Below are 25,095 nucleotides of genomic sequence, written 5' to 3' on the forward strand. Positions count from 1 at the left end.
TCCAATACTGATCAATAAAAAATAAAAAGAGAGAGAGAGAGAGAGAGAGAGAGAGAGAGAGAGAGAGAGAGAGAAAGAGAGAGAGAGAGAGAGAGAGAGAGAGCGAGAGGGGGGTAATGATGGTGGTGGTATCATTTATAATGTATACTCTTTAGTAATAATGCAAATAATAGATTCTTTTTGAACTTCCACCCTACAATAGTCAAAAGTCACTAAAATACAAGACACCCCTACTCCCATAAGATTGGACAGGGTGACAGACAGGTAAGAGGATAAGTGAAGCAGACAGACATAAGACATACACACACACTCTTGCCTAAAATCTTATAAAAACCTACAATTTTAAACTGTACAAAAAGTTAAGCTGAAATGGACACTTCGCCTTGGTCAATAACCTAACATATATTCGCATAGGGTAACCACTCTGACAAAAATTCAACATTTCTATTCCTGATAAGATTCAATTTCTTTTCAATGTAATATCTTTGTTTTAATATTTTCAAAAAAACATTCAAAAGCGGAACTGAGCCCTGAAGTTTACATTTATAAATATAATATTTTCCTAAAAGAATAATCAAATCTAAAACATTATCAGTGTTCACATTATCATCATTTCCAAATAATTATTATCAATCCTTTTGAAAAAGTCAAATGTTCACAATGTAAACATTCTTTGTGCAATACATTATTCAATTTAATCCAGAAGGTTTTAACAATCATACATTCCCAAAATAGGTGAACAATTGTCTCTTCATGATACCCGCAAAATGTGCAGAGCGTTGAATTTTTAATTTTACATAAATATAAATATTTATTACAAGGTAGAATCCGGTGTAGGAGTCGCAGCTGAAACCACCTTAAACTGACATCAACAGTACTTTGAAAGGGTTTCAAAAAAATTAATTTCCAATTCATATTGCTTTCACTGGTGCTATTCCATTTTGAAACCGCGGATGGAATATCGTTAGACTGCACAAACACCTTCTTCACAACATGGTTTCCTTTTTTTATCACTGACCACACTCTACTATCCACTGATTCATGCTGACAATTCAATGTCTTAAAATTCAATTTCTTCTGATAGCTTTTCACAGCGGATATAATTCCACAATACAACAAAATATCACTTTTAAAATTGGGAAATAATTCAGAAAATTCTTGATAATTCAAATATTTACCCTCCAAATTTACTGGAATCACTGTTATCTTTGCATCCTTGAAATTCTTATCACAAAACCTTCGACCCTGTCCGGACAAAAGTATTGCATTTCAGCCTGGCACCTTAAAATGTGTTCATAAAATGTCTCTCTCTTCATAATTTTATTGGTTTTGTGTGTGTATGTATAATGTTGTTTTAGTGTGTGTGTGCTTGTGTGTGTGTGTGTGAGTGTGTGTGTGTGTGTGTGTGTGTGTGTGTGTGTGTGTGTGTGTGTGTGTGTGTGTGTGTGTGTGTGTGTGTGTGTGTTGGGAAGGTGAGAACGACTCGAATGTTTGTCAGTGTTGACTGTCATTGCTTCGACTGGCTTCCTTACTTGACTGAATGATTAATCACACTTCTGCGATCTTGTTTTGTCTTTCTGTTTGCATGTTTTAAAGCCCTTGTTCGTAAATCCTCTGTAGAATGAATTACAGCCATATTTTTGTGGAGTTTCTCATTTATTTACTTCTTTATTTCTTTTTTCGGTATCCAGCGAGGCTCTCCATACTTTCTCCTGGACCCCCGCATGGAAGGAATTCTGACCAGCCTACATCGCTCGACTCAAATGTACAGGTGTGTGTGTGTGTGTGTGTGTGTGTGTGTGTGTGTGTGTGTGTGTGTGTGTGTGTGTGTGTGTTTGCGTGTGTGTGTGTGTGTGTGTGTGTGTGTGTATGTGTGTGTGTGTGTGTGTGTGTTTGGATTGGTTGGGGGAGATGAGGAATAAAATCACCCCTTCAGTTTCTGTGATGCCTTTGTCCTTTTGACATTTGATGAATAAATGACTCCCTTCCACAAATGTGTGGTATTATTTATAACAATGTCTAGAAAGTTCGAACAAATAAGAGTGACGTCACTCTTGGTAAAGCGTGGTTTTGTTTTACGTATTGTCTCATTGGTGAAATAATATATACATAGAAGCGACTTGTTGGGATATTCCTTTGCATGAATACTTGCAGATGACATAACAGAAAAACGGTCTGTCCTAATCATATTTTGTGTGTCAATGTTAGGCACCAAAGGGGAAATCTACCCGCAGAAAAAAGGGCGGAAAAGTGTCAGCGACATCAGTCCGTAACTACGATGAACAACCACAAAACAAGTCCTCCAGGGAAATTAAGAATCCATCCTTCTCCAGTGGAGAAGCCACTGACCTACAAACTGAAGGTAGGAATGCCTATTGTACTTCCGGTAACGGAGAGAGTTGTGCGCATTCCTGCCTCCTTACGTATTTTCAACGCGAGCACCAACGCTGATGTTTGAAAGCTTTAACGAAAAACAAAGATATCGAAAACCACAAGTAACAAACAATTTTGGTCCACGTTATAAGATTTGGTATTGAAATCACTTTTCATGTTAGATCTCTTGGCATCCTTGCCTGGAATTTTTCCGTGTGATTTTTATTTTTTTCTATATTTTTAGCTGCATTATTTTAGTCATTCATGAGTGGGTGGGTGGAGGCGATGGGCTAGTTCTAACTATGCATTAGATTATAAAATTGTATTCTGTGTAGACCCTTCCACCAGCATCTTAGACCACTCTTTGTACTTTTTCTTTTAATAGATGATTGTCATTTGTTTTACCTCATGTCTGCCCTGCGTGTGATGGTGTGATCGTGACTGCTGTAGTGTGGGCGTGTGTGTGTTGGTGTGTATGTCAGTGAATGTGTGGGCGTGTGTGTGTGTGTGTGTCAGTGTGTGTGTGGGTGTGTGTGTGTGCGTGATTTTACCAACACTACGCTAAATTCCTTGTGCTTTAAATGTTTTTTTAATGTCACTTGGCTCAATAAATACTGTATTCTGTATTCTGAACCCCCCCCCCAAAAAAAAAATAAAAAAATTAAAAAAATAAAACCCCCCCCCCAAAAAAAAATGCTAACTACTGTCTATGTTTCACGAATTCCTTAATATTTGTTGAACAGTAAGTAAAGCTTATGCATGATCAATTCACAAAGTGTCACGTTTGTAAGTGACATGGTCGGACTTTTTGTTTGCTCTTTTGAAGAAAAAAAGCCAAATATTCCAAAGTGGTAGATTGACCCAAAAGTAGGACGTCGACATTGAGCGGTATAGTCAAAGTCTCCCCGTTTAAACCTCCCAGATTGTTACCTATAGATTATACGAAGCAACTTGTATAAGTAAAAACGGTAGACAAACAGTGACTTGAAGACAGCAATTGCAGGCAGGATCAGGCCTTTTACAATTGAGGAATGCGTGTATGTAATTGATACATTTTGTGCTCCAATTGCAAGTATGACTTAATAAGAACGGGATCAATTTGAGTGCTGCGAATAACTTCCATAGTTGGTGTGCATGAAATTCAGTTTTTGCAAAATCAATCGACATAGGTTCTGTAGGGTTCTGTCTGTAAGTCAAACGGTCCGACTTGTATCTTCTCTTCAAAATGTGTTCCAAATAACCTTTCGGGAATAAGCTTAGATGATTTCGGAAATAACTATTTACTCGACCAAGCTTTTCAAAGCGAGGCAGAGCCTGTTCCACGCTTCCGTTGGGCTTTATCCTGCGGTTGGCAAGAACAACTAACTCTCATGTTTTCGGTATGCAGCACGCGCATAATGTGATTCCCCTTTCTTTCGAAAAGCAGCATTCACGAAGTCATCGAAGTTCACGATTTGTTGCGGACATGATTTCTAACCCGTAGTGATCACTTTCAGCATGTTTTGATCGAGGTAACGTAGGTTTGACTTGAGATCCCGTGAGTTTTTTTTTTTGTTTTTTTTTGTTGTTGACCTCAATTGCATGCAAGGTTGCTTTAACCCATCTTTTTTTGCCTCTTTTTTGCAAAAGAGATCACGTGAGTTTAGAAAACCACACGTGTTTAGCGAACGCTTCCAGTGATCCGTAAGCCATTGGTGGCAAAGTGTGCTTTCGACGTAAATATATTTGAAAGAAAATGATATCATATTTAGAGCACACCGCATAACATGCAGAGTTAGTTGTTTATCCCGTTCGTTTTGAAATGCTTGCCCGAGTAAAAGAGGCTCTTACTCTACCAAACCGCTGAAAATCCTGATAGAGATATTTCCAGAAAACGTCGATTGTCAATGACACGCACAGTTTATTACACCCCCGGTATAGGGGTGTGTATAGGATTCGGTCGATGTGTTTGTTTGTTTGTGTGTTTGTGTTCGCATATAGATCTCAAGAATGAACGGACCGATCGTCACCAAACTTGGTGAACAGGTTCTATACATTCCTGACACGGTCCTTACAAAAATTGGGACCAGTCAAACACACGGTTAGGGAGTTATTGGTGGATTAAGATTCTACAAGGACTTATAGAGGGACATATTAATGGTCAAAGGGAAATAACCTTCTCAGTTGGTGGCAGTGAGAATGGTAAGGACGGGGGTGTTTTTCCTACCTCGGAGGAATTTCTTGTTTAAATGGGGATTGCTGAAGCCCTGTGACGGGCGCTGTGGCGGGGTGGTAAGACGTCGGCCTCTTAATCGGAAGGTTGAGGGTTCGACCTGGTGGGTTAAGTGTGGAGATTTTTCCGATCTGCCAGGTCAACGTATGTGCAGACCTGCTTGTGGCTTATCCCCCTTCGTGTGTACACGCAAGCACAAGACCAAGTGCGCACGGAAAAGATCCTGTAATCCATGTCAGAGTTCGGTGGGTTATAGAAACACGAAAATATCCAGCATGCTTCCTCCGAAAGCGGCGTATGGCTGCCTAAATGGCGTACGTGGAAGTTACAGCCCACGAACGCAGAAGAAGAGGAAGAAGCTGAAGCCCTGAACCTAGCTGTAATTTATGTCTTCAGGTCACCAATGATCTGGCGTTTTTTGGGGGTACTTGGAGTTTAAGACAATATAAACAAGACATTCCTCCGATAGGAAAAACACCCCCGTTGGTCAAAGGGAAATAACCATTCTCACTGCACCCATTCTCACTGCCACCAACTGAGAAGGTTATTTCCCTTTGACCATGAATATGTTTCTGTATAAATCCTTGTAGAATCTTAATCCAGCAATAACTCCCTAACCGTGTGTTTGACTGGTCCCAATTTTGTAAGGACCGTCTCAGGAATGTATAGAACCTGTTCACCAAGTTTGGTGACGATCGGTCCGTTCATTCTTGAGATCTATATGCGAACACAAACACACAAACACACAAACAAACAAACAAACAAACAAACAAACAAACACATCAAGTGAAACCTATACACACCCCTATACCGGGGGTGTAAAGATAGCAGTCTGCAATGATAAATTGGGTTTAGAGCGGTAACTGCTCAATGTCGAACCTGCTACTTTTGAGTCGGTCTCCGATTTTAGACTTTTATTTACAGAGCACAAACCTCCGAACAGTTGATCGTGCATAAGCTGAAGTTAATGTACACCAAACATGAAGACATTCGTCGAACATATGCAGAAGTTATGTAGAGGTTACATTCCAAGTCTCGGTGAATATTAAAAATAATGGTCGAAGTTTAGCGGATCATGAAAAATGCGAGCTTCAGCAAGCTTTTTTATGACCGCGAACTGAGACCATTTATTTTAATTATCACTGAGACGAGGTTTGTAACCTATTAATTCCTCCTTTCTTTGTATCGTTAAAGACAAACATTGTTTTTGTGCTGCAGTATGATCAAGTCCTGATCACTCTGCACAAGCAACTCATTAATTCCCCTTTAGGTGAGTTCCGTGAAAATCATTCAATTCTGCTAACACTTTACAGCCGTGTTTTTTATTTGGAATAAAATCAAGTACATAGTTATGCTGCTGTTCTGCTGAGGCGATATAATAACAGCTATTGTGTTTTCAGCGTAGCAATAGGGTCCAATATTTAGACGAGACAAGTATAATGCCGACGAGTCCTTAGTGTATTACCTATTGGCTTTTCTCTTTCATGTTTTTGAACTCCTCGTGTTTAAAGGTCTCGTACAAGCAATGAGAGCCATGTGGTTTTCCCAACTCTTTTCTGACACAACTTTTTTTGTCTCCATAGATGCAAAGACCGAACCACCAATCTTCAGCGGCTCATGGCAGTTCAGTGAAACCTTTACTCCCAAAGGCGGCCAGCTGCAAGCAGAGGATTCCGATGTCATTCTCACCATTCCCGAAAAGGCAGTTGACGATTTGATTAGGGAAGAGCCGCGTGATGGTATAGCATTTGTATTGGCTTCAATGGATGCAGTGGAAAATGAAGCCAGTGGTTCAAGAGCGCAAGAGCTGTTCACTTCTGATGCCACCAGTCAGCGACATGAAACTGCTTTTGTTGACTCCAAGGCGTCAGTTGGAGTAACCATTCATGGCGCCATTTCCACTGACGTGAGGGCAGTGCATGAAACACTGAAATTGAGTGCGACTGAATCCATCTGCAGTCCAGTCGTGGAATATAACGCCGGAGAAAACTTCATGTTCAAGAAGCCAGTGTGTATCTCTCTGCCACATTTCCTCCCTCCTGATGTGAACGAAAATGACGTCAGAGTGTACCAGGTCAACAGAAAGGGTAATGAAGAAATCTGCAGTGAAACCCTTCGGCTGGTAAGCAAGCTCACTTTAAAAAAGGAACTTGAAGAAATACAGGCAGGTGCTGCAGTGGACGCAGAGAGAGAAGTAGGGACATTTTACTTGACTGAGGAGAACAGGATAATCATCGTGACGAACCACTTCACCGGCTATTTCTGCACACACTGCCAGGAGCAGAAGGAACCGCCTGACCTACAGTTCCGTCTTTACACAACCGATATAGAGAAGAACACTGGAGATGTGGACCTGACTTTGCTCATTTGGGATCTGAGGATGCGCATCAGTGATTTCTGTAAGGTAAAGGCAGATTATTTTCACGTGCGATGGGTCATTTATTTCATGGTTGTTCTTTACTTTATATGTTCGCAGGAATTATAAAGTTGAGTGTTTGTGTCGTGTGTGTGTGAGCCAATAGTGGATACATACTCTGAATTTCCCTCATTCCTGTTGACAATTAAGGCACATTTTGGTTGGTTTATTGCCATATTACTTGGGGTGGTTTGTTTGTTTGTTTGTTTGCTTAACATCCAGCCGACCACGAAGGGCCATATCAGGGCGGTGCTGCTTTTGACATATAACGTGCGCCACACACAAGACAGAAGTCGCAGCACAGGCTTCATGTCTCACCCAGTCACATTATTCTGACACCGGACCAACCAGTCCTAGCACTAACCCCATAATGCCAGGCGCCAGGCGGAGCAGCCACTATATTGCCAATTTTAAAGTCTTAATAATAATAATAATAATAATAAATGAGCATTTATATAGCGCAACATCATAACTTTACAATTATGCTCTTTGCGCTTGACACATTTAAAATTAAAACACAGTTATACAAGCATTTACATCTACATTCATAGTCAACAACGCTTAATTAAAAGCATACACCATCAAAGATACATTACAAAAGATTCTTCCACTAACTAAATAATAAAAACATGAATAAAATAGGTAGTGAAAAATCACTAAAACAACAAATAACACTAAAATTAAAACACAGTTATACAAGCATTTACATCAACATTCATAGTCAACAACGCTTAATTAAAAGCATACACCTTCAAACATACATTACAAAAGATTCTTCCACTAACTAAGTAATAAAAACATGAATAAAATAGCTGGTGAAAAATCACTAAAACAACAAATAACACTACATGTAGCCTACTGATGGACTGAGAAAACAAAATCAGGGGTTGTATTTCCTGAAGAGGTGCGTTTTAAGTGCTCGTTTGAATGCTTGGGGTGACTGAGAGTGGCGGATGTGAAAGGGGAGAGAGTTCCATTGTGTGGGTGCGCAGAAAGTAAAAGTGCGTTGTCCGTATGTTTTGGTTTTGGTGTGTGGAATGGTAAGGATGCGACAGTCAGAAGAGGCACGGAGTTGTCTTGCTGGAGAATAGACGGTGAGGAGTTCAGAGAAGTAAGCAGGAGACGAACCAGAAAAGAAGTTAGAGCAGAGGGTAGACAGTTTGTAGTCAATGCGGGCTTGAATAGGTAACCAGTGCAGTGTGTGAAGAAGTGGTGTTGCGTGATCTCGTTTTCGTGCTTTGAGAATGAGGCGTGCTGCCGAGTTTTGGACTTTTTGTAGTTTATGCAGGAGGTACAGAGGACAGCCAGAGAGAAGAGAGTTGCAGTAGTCAAGTTTAGAAAGAACAAAGGCACAGACAAGAGTGTTAGTTGTTTGAGAGGAGAGTGTGTGGCGAATGGTGCTGATCTTACGAAGCTCAAAATAAGCTGCTCTACAGACTAAAGATATATGTGCACGTCCTAGATACTGGGAAATACTATGGGTTGTCAACTTTGAATGACTGTCACAATATCTCTGAGCAATGGATGACAAAGGGGATGCTTTGATGTCAAAGGGGATGGATTTGACTTACTGTAACAACCAAGTTTGGGTTTCCAAACATTGCTGTGGGTTTTAAACGATTTAATTTTTAGCCAAAATGCCCCCAAAACAGCACCTAAAACTGGGACAAAAATACACCAGTCTGTGTTGCAGCTGTACATAATGGAGAATAAAGCTCTGTGAATTTTATTGTGATGTTTATGGGTCAGCTGAAGGATTATTCTCGACATACACACTCAATAATTACATCTATTTTTCTTCTTCTGGGAGTTTGATCGGCAAAGAAAACACGTAATCGTGGGTTACCGTCGTTTCCGGTTTCAACTTCATCAAAAAATGCGATCTGCTGAACAAAGGAAACCTCAAAGTTATTCAAAGTCATTATTTATTTATTTCAACAACATTTAGGTTTTCAAAACACAGCACTACGGTAGGAAACAAATTTATTTCAGCTTATAATCGCGCTTGAATGTACCCCACCCTTGTTTCGTTTCCATCTGTAATGCACGAAAGCATGGCCACAGCAGACGACAAATCCCGCATTGCCTATCACACACGCGTTGTGAGATCGCGGGAACACCGTGGAAAGTTCCATTCATGACGTTTGACCCGGTCATGTGAATAGACAATGAGAATTTATCCACCCAATCGTATTCGTTTCCGGTTTTTGAGACGTAACTCACGACAGACCACGCTGTATCTTCACTGTTTGAGACCTGTAAAATCTTTTTTGACAATTGTAGCATATATTCATCGACGAATTTTGCGATATTTTGCTGATTAAAGCTTGATCTGGTGCAAAGTTTGAGCAGCACATGTGTTCTCATGATCGGCGCCATTATGAAATTTTCGATTCTTCTGCAACGCACGATCGACAATCGATTAATTCTCTCATTTAGGATTGTCGCTTATGGAAACTTGAAAATTTTAAACTTTCATGTATGCATAGTTATTTATCTATGTAGTCCACATGCAATAATCAAGTTTTAGTTCTTTTCTTTGGAAATAAAAGACATTACGAACTATGGTTTCCATGAAACTCACGACAGTATTATCTCTATACACATAAACCCAGTGAGCACAGATCGAAAACTTTTTGCTCACTTAAATCTTTCTATCATGTATTAAAACCCAAAAGGGTGCCCAAAAGGCTAGTTGCTACATTTGACCTACAAAAAAAACTTTTGCGCCTGGAAATTGCGTGGGTTACGGTTTCCACTTTCTACTTCGATCTAGTTAACTTATGGAAACTTGTAATTTCAAACTTTCATGTTTGCATATTTATTTATCAATGTTGTCCACATGCAAATTGCAATAATCAAGTTTTAGTTCTTTTCTTTGGAAATAAAAGACATTACAAACTATGGTTTCCATGTAACTCACGACAGTATTATCTCTATACACATAAACCCAGTGAGCACAGATCGAAAACTTTTTGCTCACTTAAATCTTTCTATCATGTATTAAAACCCAAAAGGGTGCCCAAAAGGCTAGTTCAGTAGTTGCTACATTTGACCTACAAGAAAAACTTTTGCACCTGGAAATTGCGTGGGTTACGGTTTCCACTTTCTACTTCGATCTAGTTAACTTATGGAAACTTGTAATTTCAAACTTTCATGTTTGCATATTTATTTATCAATGTTGTCCACATGCCACATGCAATAACTGAGCTAAAGTTCTTTCCTGTGGGATATTGAAGCCTAAAGTGGAAACCATGTAACCCACGACATAGAGCGTACTGCATGTGTCTAATTGTCATTTCTAAAGAAACCCCGATATGAAAGGTCCTCTCTTTGACAGAAAAAGATACAGGCATGTCTTTTGCACTTAAAAAAGAGTATTTCACTCAATTCAGTCCTACTTTTTTTCCTGGTGTCCATGTCCCATAGTTGTGACCCAGTATCTAGGATGTGCACATATGTTTGTTAAGGGTCATGTCAGATGAAAGGGTGAATCCAAGGTTTCTAGCTGATGGCCGTGAGAAAAGAATGTCGGTGTTGCCTATTTGAACAGAAACAGGTTGGGGAGAGGAAAATGTAGTGTTCTTCTTTTTGCACAGTAAGACTTCAGTCTTATCATCATTCAGCTTAAGTTTGTTATCAACCATCCAAGATTTAACATCAGTGATGCATGTCTGAATGGTCTGGATGGCGGAATGTGTCTCTGCTGGGGGACTGGGTTTATACAGCTGGGTGTCATCAGCAAAAGACTGATTTAAAACAGAATGGTTTTGAATCAGTGTGGAGAGGGGCTTAGTGTACATGATGAAAAGGATGGGACCAAGTACTGAACCTTGAGGAACGCCGAAAGAAAGTGGGGCTGGAGCAGACATCTGGCCATCGACAAGCACAGCCTGAGTCCTGCCAATGAGATAGGACTCAAACCATGCTAGCGGTGGACCGGAGATGCCGTACAGAGTCTGAAGTCTATGGAGAAGCGTGACATGGTCAATCGTGTCGAACGCTGCAGAAAGGTCAAGTAGGGTAAGCACTGACACATCACCACCATCCAGAGCAGACAGAATGTCACTGATTACTTTAAGTAGGGCTGTTTCAGTACAGTGAGAAGGGCGATAAGCGGACTGAGAGTGCGAGATCAAATCATGGGTGTTCAAATATGACAACAGCTGCTTCAAAACTACCTTTTCAAAAACTTTGGACAAGAATGATAAATTAGACACAGGACGATAATGTTTCAAAATATTGACATCAAGACTTGGTTTTTTGAGAAGTGGTTTGACAAGTGCAGTTTTGAACAATGATGGAAAAACACCAGATAACAGGCTATCATTGACAAGTTGAGTAAGAGTTGGCAACAACACATCAAGATTCTCAAAAAGCAATGGTGTGGGTATGGCATCAAGTTTTAGGTATGACCCGGCCGGGGTTCGAACCCACGACCTCCCGATCACGGGGCGGAAGCCTTACCACTAGGCCAACCGTGCCGGTCTTGGGGTGGTTAAACGCACAGATCTTTGCAGGCTTTAATATGAGCGCTATAGTTTGATCCCTCCCCTTGGAAACTTACACAAATCAACGTCCTGACTGCATGATGTGCATATTTTTAATTAATGCTTAATTGACTTACTTTTACCCGGTAAGATATTCCCACTCTGCATAGAAAGCGGTCATGTTGTAAATTCTTGGTATTCGTCGAAGTGAGCGATGTAAAGGCCTGCCATTTATGAGATGTTGCGCACAATCGTTTATATGAGAAATACAATGCCTCAAGTGATATAAAACGTTTTTGAAATATAATGGTGAAATAAATTGTGTATGTGTGTGTGTGTGTGTGTGTGTGTGTGTGTGTGTGTGTGTGTGTGTGTGTGTGTATGTGTGTGTGTGTGTGTGTGTGTGTGTGTGTGCAGCCATGGGCTCCAGACTCCAAAGATCAGATGACATTCGCTACAAGTACGCAACTCGAAAGGCTCAGAAATGAGAATGTTGATGATGTTAGGGTTGGTGTTTGGATACACTTCCCACAGACAGTATGGATGCACAAAACAAGACCGGACGGAACTCCATGGTTGAAGCCAAACAGGGTAACTCGTAGGCTTTAATCTTGTGTTAAGGCTTTCATGCTTACAAAATCAATGTTCGCTCAGCGTAATAGGCTTGTGTGTATGTGTGTTTTATTTATGTGTGTGTATTTGTGTCTGTATGTGTGATTGTGGATGTGTGTGTGTGTGTGTGTGTGTGTGTGTGTGTGTGTGTGTTAGACTTTAAAGTCTTATTTCACTCTAAACACAAAATGAAAGATATACTCGGTGTCAATTTGTTAGGATTTGAATAGATGTTTTTCACACACCCAATTCAGCTAGGGTGAATACATTGTGGTTTACATGAGCATTTGCACGAGAAGACAGGTATATATTATATTTATCATACGATAACTTGTGCACTGTTTTTGACATTTCAAAACAAGACAGCATATTTCTATTATTTAAAACGTGTGTGTTGTGCAAAGCGTTTTACACGTTTTTGACTGGTGTATACTCCAACAAGTATGGACCATAGTTGGGGCATGTTTCACCGTAAGTCATATTGGCTTAAATTTTTCCAAAGATTGCTTTAAGTTCAGACAATTAAACATTAATAATAGTGAATTTAAGTTCACACTTGTTCATACTGGGTGCAAAAACGGTGTTGGTACCTGGTAATGTAGTTTTGGGATTTGAGTATTGTAAATGCGCAAATACGTGCACAAATATAAACATTTTGTTTCATTGAAATGATTTGTTTTCAGAGTTTTGACCTGCGGGTCTTTTGTCCGTGCCTGTGCCATACCGAGCCAAAGAGGGTGGAATGGTCCATTCAGTGTCGGAAGGACCCAATACAACTCCAGCGATCTGAGTGTTATGTATACGTTGATGTTGCCTACGTCAGGAAGGATGGCTTAAGATCTGACCTCCTCGAGGAACAAGACAAGTCAACTGCCAGAGCCGTACTGAAAGTATGCATTTTTATTTGGTTTTAGACTCATTCTCTTTCCTTCCTTAACCTTCACCGTGCTTCGTGGATGGAAGACGACCTAGAGCCTCACACAATCGTCTTTATCTCTATAACTTTGTGGAGTTTTTAATTGAGACATCTCATGTAATCTCTAATCACCATACGACCTTTCCGTCGCCCAATTTTTGAAAGAGTATCTTTGTTAACAAACAAATAAACGATGACGTAATTTGAAGTACACAGGTGGGATGAAGTGGGTCGTGGACGACTCACATGGAATTACAAAGAGGCGGCAAACTGTTTACCCCAGGCGTGGGTCGTTTACGACCCGTACTTTTTACGTTGAATCCTTCTTTGGAAAGTGTGGGTCGTGTACGACCCACATCATCCGGACTGTGTAGTCCAACGCGTTATCCGGTGAAGGTTAAAGGCACAGTCATCCTTCCGTAAACCATTACAGACACTGTCAGTCTTTTACACACAGTACACACAGCCTTTCGTTTGAACACTCACCGCTTGAGAACATCCTAGGTGCCTTACGTAAAGAGCCAGCAATTTTCAAAGAATGTATTTTTGCGTGGCCAGCCGGATTGTCTGATCAGACAATCGGACAACGCGTTTTGGCACTAGACCTAACTTTTAAATGTCCAAATAGTACATTGGCAGCTTGTTACACAAACATTCTTAAATCATAAAAGAATTCTTTTTTCATCTGGACAAGATCAGTACAACTTGAAAGTTTAAAAAAAATAGCCCGGAAGTGTGTCCCGCAAAACGTGGTTCTCGTAGCAGACGGATGTTCTGCATGTCGCCAGTTTCTTTTAACGGTTAGATAAACCACGAAAACAGGTGTGTGGTTTACGCGAGCTAAATAGCCATTCAAAGTGTTTTCGATAAGGTTAGAACTGCTTTTTTACTGAGAAGATTTAAATCATTTGAGACGGACTGTGGCTTTGAGGTTATAAAAACGTTGACAGCATTGCATTTCACAGAAGGCAATTTTTGGACATATAACATGCATTTAGCAAGAATGTTAACTTTTTACAAGCCCCTGCTACTTGCAAATGGCTACTATTTCTATGCTTTTTCTACGCCCAGCCGACCACGAAGGGCCATATCAGGGCGGTGCTGCTTTGACATATAACGTGCGCCACACACAAGACAGAAGTCGCAGCACAGGCTTCATGTCTCACCCAGTCATATTATTCTGACACCGGACCAACCAGTCCTAGCACTAACCCCATAATGCCAGACGCCAGGCGGAGCAGCCACTAGATTGCCAATTTTAAAGTCTTAGGTATGACCCGGCCGGGGCTCGAACCCACGACCTCCCGATCACGGGGCGGACGCCTCACCACTAGGCCAACCGTGCCGGTAAAAAAACAAAACAAATACGTATTAAAGTAATCACAATGGTTTGAGCTTCCTTATGTCGAGTCTTTTTAAAAAAAAATGTAAATGCCTCAATCAATATTGGCAGACAATATGTTTCTCTCTGTTTCAATTTGGTTGGAAAATCACCCACATTTCTTCAGTCTCGTTATTTATTTTTTATTTTTTTATACCGATTTTTAAAGATTACAATTGTTCGCGATATTTAACAGGTTTCTTCCGCCTCTGTGAGGAATGTTCATAAGAACTCCTCCCAAAACTCAGTTTGGCATGACAATTTGGGCACATTTTATTTCTTGTGAGGTACAGCAGCATGGTCATGTGTGAAGCATTGCCTGCCTACCTTCACATTTTTATGTCTTTTAAATGTTGGAACAAGTAAACCATTTTCAAAGTTCTTGGCCTTGATGCATTCTTATTTCTGTTTATTCAAAGTCCAAAAGCATACATTTACGAGATGGTATCTTTTGTTTTATGAATAAAGTAGATAATGCACAATCAAGAACAAAGAAAGTACGCTAATCGTCTCATTTAAAACTACTGTGGTCTCAACCTTTGTTTGTTGATGAAGCAAACTGAACAACGGCATCATATTGTTGATTTTCGGAAAAAAAAATGTGAAGAACACTTCCTGAGGCCCTGTTTGGGACTTAAACAGACGTAGCATTAAGCTATATAAGTCCAAAAGCATTCACCACACACACCTTACTGCAGAAAGAGGATAGGGGCCTACAAAATACAAATCTCTGCCGTCGCTCTACTTGATCTATCAGCGGCCTTTGACACAGTCGACCACAACATCCTCCTACAACGCCTTCAGCACACCTTTGGTATCCATAGCACAGCTCTTTCTTGGTTCTCTTCTTATCTCACCGACCGCTACCAGACTGTTTCGATTGACAAACTGAACTCTGACCCCATCAGGCTTGAGTGCGGAGTCCCTCAGGGCTCAGTCCTTAGGCCTGTACTATTTACTCTCTACACTCAACCTCTTGACCACATCCTTGACCGACACAACGTTCTCCACCACTCTTTTGCCGACGACTCTCAACTTCACAACAGCTCTTCCCCTGACCAGTCTGAATCTCTTCTTTCCTCTATCTCTGACACTGACGTGCAGAATTGGATGACAGAAAACAAACTTCAGCTCAATAGCAACAAAACTGAAGCTATCCTAATAGGCACTACATCCAAACTCTCCAAAGCCACCTCCGACTCTCTTCAACTCTCTGACTCTTCTGTCCCTCTGTCTTCTGCTGTCAAAAACCTCGGAGTCACTCTAGACAACACCCTTTCCATGAAACAACACATCTCTTCTGTCTCTCGCACCTGCTACTTCCAACTCCGCCGCATCGCCACTATCCGCAAGTACCTCACCACAGATGCTACCGCCAAACTGGCCACTTCCACCATTCTCTCACGTCTTGACTATTGTAACTCTCTCTTGGCGGGTCTTCCCTCTTCTTCTATCTCTCGTCTCCAACGCATTCAAAATAGCTCTGCCCGTCTTGTCTTACGAAAGAACAAGTCGCGTAAGGCGAAAATACAACATTTAGTCAAGCTGTCGAACTCACCGAATGAAACTGAACGCACTGCAATTTTTCAGCAAGACCGTATACTCGTAGCATCGTCAGTCCACCGCTTGTGGCAAAGGCAGTGAAATTGACAAGAAGAGCGGGATAGTAGTTGCGCTGAGAAGGATAGCACGCTTTTCTGTACCTTTCTTCGTTTTAACTTTCTGAGAGTGTTTTTAATCCAAACATCATATCTATATGTTTTTGGAATCAGGAACCGACAAGGAATAAGATGAAAGTGTTTTTAAATTGATTTCGAAAATTAATTTTGATAATAATTTTTAATTTTCAGAGCTTGTTTTTAATCCGAATATAACATATTTATATGTTTTTGGAATCAGGAAATGATGAAGAATAAGATGAACGTAAATTTGGATCGTTTTATAAAAACAATATTTTTTTTACAATTTTCAGATTTTTAATGACCAAAGTCAGTAATTAATTTTTAAGCCACCAAGCTGAAATGCAATACCGAAGTCCGGCCTTCATCGAAAATTGTTTGGCCAAAATTTCCATCAATTTGATTGAAAAATGAGGGTGTGAAAGTGCCGCCTCAACTTTTACAAAAAGCCGGATATGACGTCATGAAAGACATTTATCGAAAAAATGAAAAAAATGGCCGGGGATATCATTCCCAGGAACTCTCATGTACAATTTCATAAAGATCGGTCCAGTAGTTTAGTCTGAATCGCTCTACACACACACACGCACGGACAGACACACATACACACACACACACACACACACACACACACACACACACACACACACACACACACACACACACACACACATACACCACGACCCTCGTCTCGATTCCCCCTCTATGTTAAAACATTTAGTCAAAACTTGACTAAATGTAAAAAGAGAGATCATATCACCCCCCTCCTAAATCAGCTCCACTGGATGCCCGTTCCTGCCCGTATCACATACAAAATCCACACTCTCACCTACAAATGCCTCCATGGTCTCGCCCCTGCCTTTCTCTCCGACTCTCTCTCTCTCTCTATGTCCCTTCACGAGCACTCAGATCATCTGCCGACTCCCTCAAGCTCAACATCCCCCACACCAAACTCAAAACAGCAGGTCAACGCTCATTTTCTTTCCAAGCACCTAGCCAATGGAACACACTACCTCTCCCCCTCCGTCAACAACAGTCCCTCGAATCATTCAAATCTGCACTCAAGACATTCCTTTTTTCCAAATAATCCATGCATTCTACATTGCCCACCCCATCCCACCCTGAATAACTGTACATATTTTAATGGTTGATGGTGTGTGTGTGTTAGTGACTTTAAGTCTCCGTGTGTGTGAATGAGTGTATGTGCGCCTTGAGTCGCCTGTTGGTGAGATATGTGCGCGTTATAAATATTCGTATTATTATCATTATTATTATTATTAAATAACACAATGCTCTTATTTCACTCACATTGGAAATTCCTCGCGATTTTCTTTGTTCAGAGGGGCACTGAAGGGATCTTGCCAAGACTCAACCCCCGTAAGTGCCCCACTAAACAAAGAAATTCTCTGGAAATTTCCAATGTGAAAAAAAAAATAGAACATTGTTTATCCTACATACCTGAGAGAGACACTCGTGAGATAATAATCGTTCAAATCACACGTGTGTATATCATGTAAATGAGGTCATGTCAAGCAAGTCTGGCAGGGACCTGTTTTCTTACTGCTTGTAATGCCAAAGTCACCGAGACAAACGTCCCTATAGAAGAAAAAAGATTGCGCTCGCTAAATCCGCTCGATGAATTTTTAGAACTAACACGTCACGCCACACTTTCAGAGTGACGTTTCTTTGCTTTGACGTAATAGATTGCACGAGGCTTTTGAAGAGATCGAGGTTCCAAAACAAGCGTCTTCAATTTAGCTGCCTCGACTGCAGGACTTTTTGAGTCAAATACACGTAAGTACAGTATGTAGGATAAACAGAATACTACATGGCTTGCTGTGTCGTACCAGATTTACTCTCGTTGCTTTTTCAAATAGTGAACAGCTCGCTTTCGCTCGCAGTTCAATATTTTAATAAACAACTCGTGTAAATCTGGTATGACACAGCAAGCCATGTAGTATTCTCTATGTAATATCTATGAATAACGGACCTACAGTGTGACAGACGCATGTTCTTCTCATAACCATTGATGAAATGATGTTTTTACTTTTCTTCTTCAGGTGAAAGAGTGCAGTTGCATCCATTCCACAATTTCGTCACAAGCAGATACTCCCATGGAGACAGGAGAACTCCAGGGGGCGATAGGAAACCCACAAAGATCCGATTCAAACTCCTGCGCAAGCAACTTGCTTCACGGTCCAGGTAGTCTTCCGCCAAGCTATCATCACACACCGAGCTTCAGACACCAGGGACAACCAACTCTTTCCGAAGCGGGATTCGGTCCAAATTCAACAGTTAATGTTAACATAGGTAAGGTTTCTTCAAAGAATTTTGACCTCGCGTCAATGCTAAATCCACAGGGAAATGGAATGGAAAGCTATTTTGAACAGAACATGAGATCTGCCACGGGAACACCTCAAAACGGACAGGTCTCCGACAGAACCGCAGCAGATCAGAATGGAGAAGAGACAGCCATGAAATCACTGACTTCATCTGCATGGCAAGGTGCACGTCCGAAGAAAAGAAAGCAAAAGAGGAATAGTAGAAGCCACTGTACCCCTCCAGGACAGTGCCCTACTCAGCCAATGCTACTTTTAAACGGTAATGAAAGAAAAGTATCAAACAGAGAAGATATAAATCAAGCTACACAACTGCCCATGGAAAATGTGGGAAATGCGCAGCAAGATATCTCAACCAGTTCCACACCATTCCAGAACAGTGAGAATCATTCATTTGAGTTAAAGTGTCCTGTACAATGCTCGGCTGACGTCTCTGGGACGCACACAAACGGAGATACCGTCTCTGAAAGCAGGAAGGCAATGTTGGAGGCATTCGGAGGTTTAGATCTGGTCGAAGACAGCTGCATCCTTGAGAGACAGCGCTCGGTTGTTGTGTAACCCCTCCAATGTGACGTCACACAAATTGCCTCAAACGACTGTATCTGGGGGCGTCCTAGATTCCGGAATGCCCCTTCCTTTTATGCAATATGTTTCTCAGGGAGATACCCAAATAACCCTTTCAAATGATGAATTTCAACAGCATCTGAAGGGCAATGCCCCCCCCCCCCCCCAACCCCCTCGCCTGTTTATCCCCTGTACCTCTGTCTCATTTTGGAAGCCCCCCTCGTTCTCATACACTGGGTCCAGCCCTGCAATGCCACAGTGGCAGAACCATACCATTGAAAGAAGCAAAATAGCCATACAAAAATAACCAACGTGTGATAGGTAATTGATAGGATTTTCTTCCTTCATAAACATTTTGCTGAAATTGGCCTATCATAATTATCGAGTTTTGAATTTCAAACTTTGTTTTTATCTTGTGCAGTTTATCTTTGTACCCCTGAGTAAGTGTAACGTTACCCCGTATGAAAGAATTCTTTGAACCGTTATAACAAGAAGATTTTAGTGCACAGACAATTCAAATACAATGTAATGACTAACACATAATAGTGCAAAGGTACAGAAAGTTGTGTACTAATTGTTACCAAGTAATGTTTGCTCAATTAGGGTCGGTCCTTATGCTCACTGTCTAATAAGGCCTAAAAAAAATAGGTGTGGTTACGGTAACCCGACCTACCCTATTTTTAGGGGCCGACCCTATAACTTTTTATTACATTTGTCAAAAAAAACACAACAACAAAACAAGAAAACGAGTGCAGAAAACGCAATGAAAGCGAAAACGCCCGAGTCGCACCTTTATTTCCCTGTCAAGTAGGTTTAATTTGTACACATTAGAAAAACAAGTTAAAAAGCAAAAAAGTGATTGCCTACCTTCCTAACCTATTTTGGCTTGTTACCGTAACCACACCTTTTTTTTGTTGGCCTAAACGGCCCATCATTGTATTTGATGTGGATACATGTATGCTTTTGTGTGTGTTAATCTTGGACTTTTTCCGATGTTCCCTATAGAAGAATCATTTTCCTCCATCTTTTACCCTATTCCCGATTACTGATAGACTATTGATGTAATAAACCAGCTGTAGTCTGTTAGAGTTCTGCAAAGATGATGCTCGTATGCTAAGTTTCTCTAAGTTTCTCTAAGTTTCTCTAAGTATGCTAAGTGTGTGTGTGTATGTATGTGTGTGTGTGTGTGAGTGTGCGTGTGTGTGCGTGTGTGTGTGTGTGTGTGTGTGTGTGTGTGTATGTATGTGTGTGTGTGTGTGTGTGTGTGTGAGTGTGTGTGTTGTATTGAGTGCGAACGTGATTGCAGGCATGCGGCGCGCGTGTGTGTGCGAGTCGAATTTTCTTTTCCTTTGTATTGTATTGACATACATGTACATTTCAATGTTATATTATGCATTATGTAGTCGTATAGGTAATGTTGTAATTAGTAATACTGTATGATTGCGATTGACAATTGTCCTTTTATTGTCTTTATTTTTATGTCTTAGCTTAGCAGGGACAGATTGTAAGACTAGGCATGAGCCTAAAATCTCCATCCTTGAGTAATAAAGTTCGTTCGTTCGTTCGTTAGTTCGTTCGTTCTTCAGTTAAAAATTGGAGATCGCCCCAAGGTAGATGAAATTGGTTTTTGAATGTGCACAATGAAAGTATATCCTGTTGTGTCCATTGTCGTTGTAAATGACAAAATGTAAACAAGTACGGAATATGTATCTTTGATATTCTTGGTTGTCGTTGTAAAAGTCATGCTTATTGTTTAAGAACAAACTTGTATCGTGTCTGTCGCCTGAATAATTTGTACTTTGTTTTGGGGTGATTGGTGTGCTTGTTATGATTTGAAGCTCATATTTAATCGCACACAAAGATACCCTTTAAAAAGTCTGGCTGAGTTTGAAAGGCTGGTGGACGGATACTGTGTACAAGCTTCTTTTTGCCCTGCTTGAACAGGGCAAAATATAGTATATATCCTTTTGAGAAATAACATTATTATTAACGTTTTTGTTTTGTGTCTTCTTAAGCTGCCAAAAAATGGGCTTAAGCACTTGTTTTAATGGGTTTTTTGTGTGTGTTCGTTTGTGTATGATTACCTGAAGTTTTTGTTTTAACTTTCCGTTCTTATCAGTGTATAGTATCACCAAAAAGAACGAGAAAATGTGTGATATAACAATTATTAAAATAATATTTTGTCTCTGTTTGACTGTAAATACATTGTCTCTGTTCTGTTCACTTGCTGTGTTATCACCACACCTAATTGCTTAGGCCAAACAAAAATATATGTTGGTTTAGGGTAACATGACCAATAAAAATAGGGTCGGTAGGTCGGCTTTATTTTTATTTCTATTTTTTATTTTTAGTCTTGGTATTGTTTGCAAAATACGCAAAGTTTTTTCTTTCTTTTTTTTTCTTGAGAAATTAACAAAAAGTGTTTGGGTCGACGGGAACAAATCGGGTTACCCTAAACCAACATATATTTTTGTTTGGCCTTAGCTCACCTATTTCATTGTGTAACTGAGCATTATCTATTTTTCTGCAGGAGTGTTTAATAGAGTGACCTTAAAAGAACTGTGATAAAAAAAAGAACTTGTTTTATACTTTTGTTTTTACGGTAGCATCATGTACATTTCAGCAGAACAGTTTACGTTGCTTGTTATTGTTGTTACTATATTTGCAATCATTTACGTGTTTGATGTGTTAAAGCTAAGTGTGTCTTCCTTACCTTATTTACTCTTTCCTCTCTAGTTTGTTGTGTTTGCTGATAACATAAGTATTCTCTTGTGACCTATTCTCTGATGACATGTATTGTTTGGTGACATGTATTCTCTAATGACATATTTTCTCTGATGACATGTTTTCTGTGATGACATGTATTATTTGATGACATGTATTATTCGCTGGTGACGTGCATTCACTGATAACTCTGCATTTGTCTGGAATTATGCATGGAGAAACTGGACAATGGACAACAAGAATTGGGGTCATTACTTCTGCCGTAGATTCAGAATAAGGCAGTGCTGATGGCACTTGTTGTCACAAAAGTATAGGATAGGGGAGACAACCTCCTAGTGCTCTACGTGTACAGTGTATATAGTACATACTGATCCATTTCAGTCTTTGTTACGAAATACTTTTTCTTAAAGTACAGAGCTCTGTTGAAAGAAATTAGACAGTATCAGTATTGCTTAGTTGTGAAAGTTAAAGTTGTTAATATCATTTTGTGTTAGGCATGAGTTTACTCCAAGTGGAATAAAAGGCAGCATATCTGCCTTTCTGGTCGGAAGAAGTGAAAAAGGGGTGGATGGAGGTGTATTAGGTGTGCGCTGCAAGGTATCCATTGTAAACACATTTATTTTTCGGAAGGTTTTGTAGTTTTGTGGAAGAATCATAATCACATTGCACTTATCTTTGCTGCTCTTTCACAAGAACATTACCCACCTCTGTCTGGGTCTTCTGTGGAGATGGTGTGCAAAGTGCAAATCCAAACTGGTAGCTTCCCTCGACCAGCTTGTAACAGTACCACTAATAGAGCTTTGCTTTCTGTGTTCACTCATCTGCGAACAGCACATGGGCTTAATGACATGACAATTACTTCCTATTTGGCTTTAAACCAGAGCAATGTTTTGACTTCCTTTTTACAGCTTCCCGCAGTGGGGCACTGCGGTTATGAAATTAAAAGCCCCTCCTGTTTTTGGAACCGCAGGAGCTTTCTAGTTTGCTGTTAGGTAGATTTTTGGTTCCTCTTTCCTGTCATGCTCTCTTTTTCTTCATGAATTCTTTTCTTTTTTCTGCCTTCTTGCTCATTCACCTGTATTGTTTCCAAAAATCTCTTCTCTTGCCGCTTGTCTCGCGATTCATGTATAGTTTAATCTGTTAGTGTTCTGATGTAAGCCCAGCAGTAGATAGGTTAAGCCTATTTTAACATACTGGAAACTGGTAATCTTCCAGTAGGTATTAATTTAGTTTTACTAAAGCCTGCTGGGACACAAGTAATGGGTTAGTGCATTTGTAAACAGGAATCGCTTGACAAGTGGCCCCCTTCATCCCCCCCTTCCTCGTCCTGATATGGCTCTGCGTAGTCGGCTGGACGTTAAGCAACAAATAAACAAACAAACAAACAAACAAACGTTTTACAGCTGCAAAATTAGTTCCATCCCCTTCTGTCTACACAAAAGGGTCGACTGCATCAACCAATTTCTTCCAACAGTAGCATGTCTTTCATAGATTGAATACACTTGACATACAGTAAAATACACTTCTAAATGTTTTGGTTTAAAATCCTGACATGTTAACACGAATCTGTTTATGTCAACTGGTGTTTATATTTATATTACAAGCATTAGAGTGTACTATGAAAATTAATAATGTTACCGGTACCATGTGTTTATGGCTGTTAAATGTTTTTGTGTGAAATGTGGTCATGCTCATGAGAACATTTTGCCTGGTGTCTTTTTCCCCGACAAGTGTGATATATGGGAGACAACCTCCCAGGATACTAAATGTACAGTTTTAATTGAATTGCATACTCTAAATCTCTCTTGTTCAATACCAAAATATATCCAGAGCTATATTTGAATAAAGGAGATAGTTCTACCTTGCCTCTGTTGAGAAATGTAATAATTTGATATCTTTGTGTGTAAAGGATCATTTCAACTTAAAGTCAAACAAACGGCGTTTTCTAATGTTTTGGTCTGATTTGCATTGTATCAATATATTTGTATTGTGTTGCAAGTAAGAAGCTCTGTTTTGCAATTCGTGTGATTTGATATTCGCAATAAAGTAGTAATTATAAACACAAATAACTTTGGCTGACTACAGCTACTACGCAGGACCAGATTTCAATACAGTGTGTGCGTGTTAGTTTGTGTGTGTATGTGTTAGTGTGTTTGTGTGTGTGTGTGTGTGTGTGTTTGTCTGTGTGTGTGTGTATGTGTATGCGCGTGTGTGTGTGCATGTGTGGGTGTGTGTGTGTGTGTAAGTGGGTGGATGTGTACATCACTCCTTTTTTTACGAACACGCGCGCATGAATGCACGGAGGCACGCACAGACGCCCGCAAACAAACAAACAAACAAACAAACACATGAACGAACAGACGCACAATCACACACACACACACACGCAGACACCTGCACACACACACACACACACACAGGCACACACACACACACACACACACACACAGACAAATGCACACACACACAAACACACACACGATGAATATATCCAGAAAGGACCAAAGTTAGCCCTCGGAGTGTGAAAACATTTAGGGAGGAAGAAAACACCCATGAGCTTAAAACACCTGAATGTACATGTAAAACTGACCCCGAGAAAGAAAAGATCACTGGAGGTAAAACTGACCCCGAGAAAGAAAAGATCACTGGAGGTAAAACTGACCCCGAGAAAGAAAAGATCACTGGAGGTAAAACATACCCCGAGAAAGAAAAGAACATTGGAGGTAAAACATACCCCGAGAAAGAAAATATCACTGGAGGTAAAACTAACCCCGAGAAAGAAAAGAACACTGGAGGTAAAACTGACCCCGAGAAAGAAAAGAACACTGGAGGTAAAACTGACCCCAAGAAAGAAAAGAACACTGGAGGTAAAACTGACCTCAAGAAAGAAAAGAACACTGGAGGTAAAACTGACCTGGATAAAGAAAAGAACACTGGAGGTAAAACTGACCCCAAGAAAGAAAAGAACACTGGAGGTAAAACATACCCCCCCCAAAAAAAGAACACTGCAGGTAAAACTGACCCCAAGAAAGGAATGAACACTGGAGGTAAAACTGACCCCAAGAAAGAAAAGAACACTGGAGGTAAAACTGACCTCGATAAAGAAAAGAACACTGGAGGTAAAACTGACCCCAAGAAAGAAAAGAACACTGGAGGTAAAACTGACCCAGAGAAAGAAAAGATCACTGGAGGTAAAACATACCCCAAGAAAGAAAAGAACACTGGAGGTAAAACTGACCCCGAGAAAGAAAAGAACACTGGAGGTAAAACTGACCCCGAGAAAGAAAAGAACACTGGAGGTAAAACTGACCCTGAGAAAGAAAAGAACCCTGGAGGTAAAACTGACCTCGAGAAAGAAAAGAACACTGGAGGTAAAACTGACCCCGTGA

General features: G+C 40.3%; 1 protein-coding gene across 1 annotated transcript in view; it reads left to right on the forward strand.

Annotated features, from left to right (window-relative positions):
- LOC138980771 (uncharacterized) overlaps positions 1–25,095 on the forward strand; it is a 61,267-nt gene that overhangs the window by 5,838 nt on the left and 30,334 nt on the right. The window lies entirely within an intron of this gene.

Source organism: Littorina saxatilis, linkage group LG11 (assembly GCF_037325665.1).
Source record: "Littorina saxatilis isolate snail1 linkage group LG11, US_GU_Lsax_2.0, whole genome shotgun sequence".
NCBI lineage: Eukaryota > Metazoa > Mollusca > Gastropoda > Littorinimorpha > Littorinidae > Littorina > Littorina saxatilis.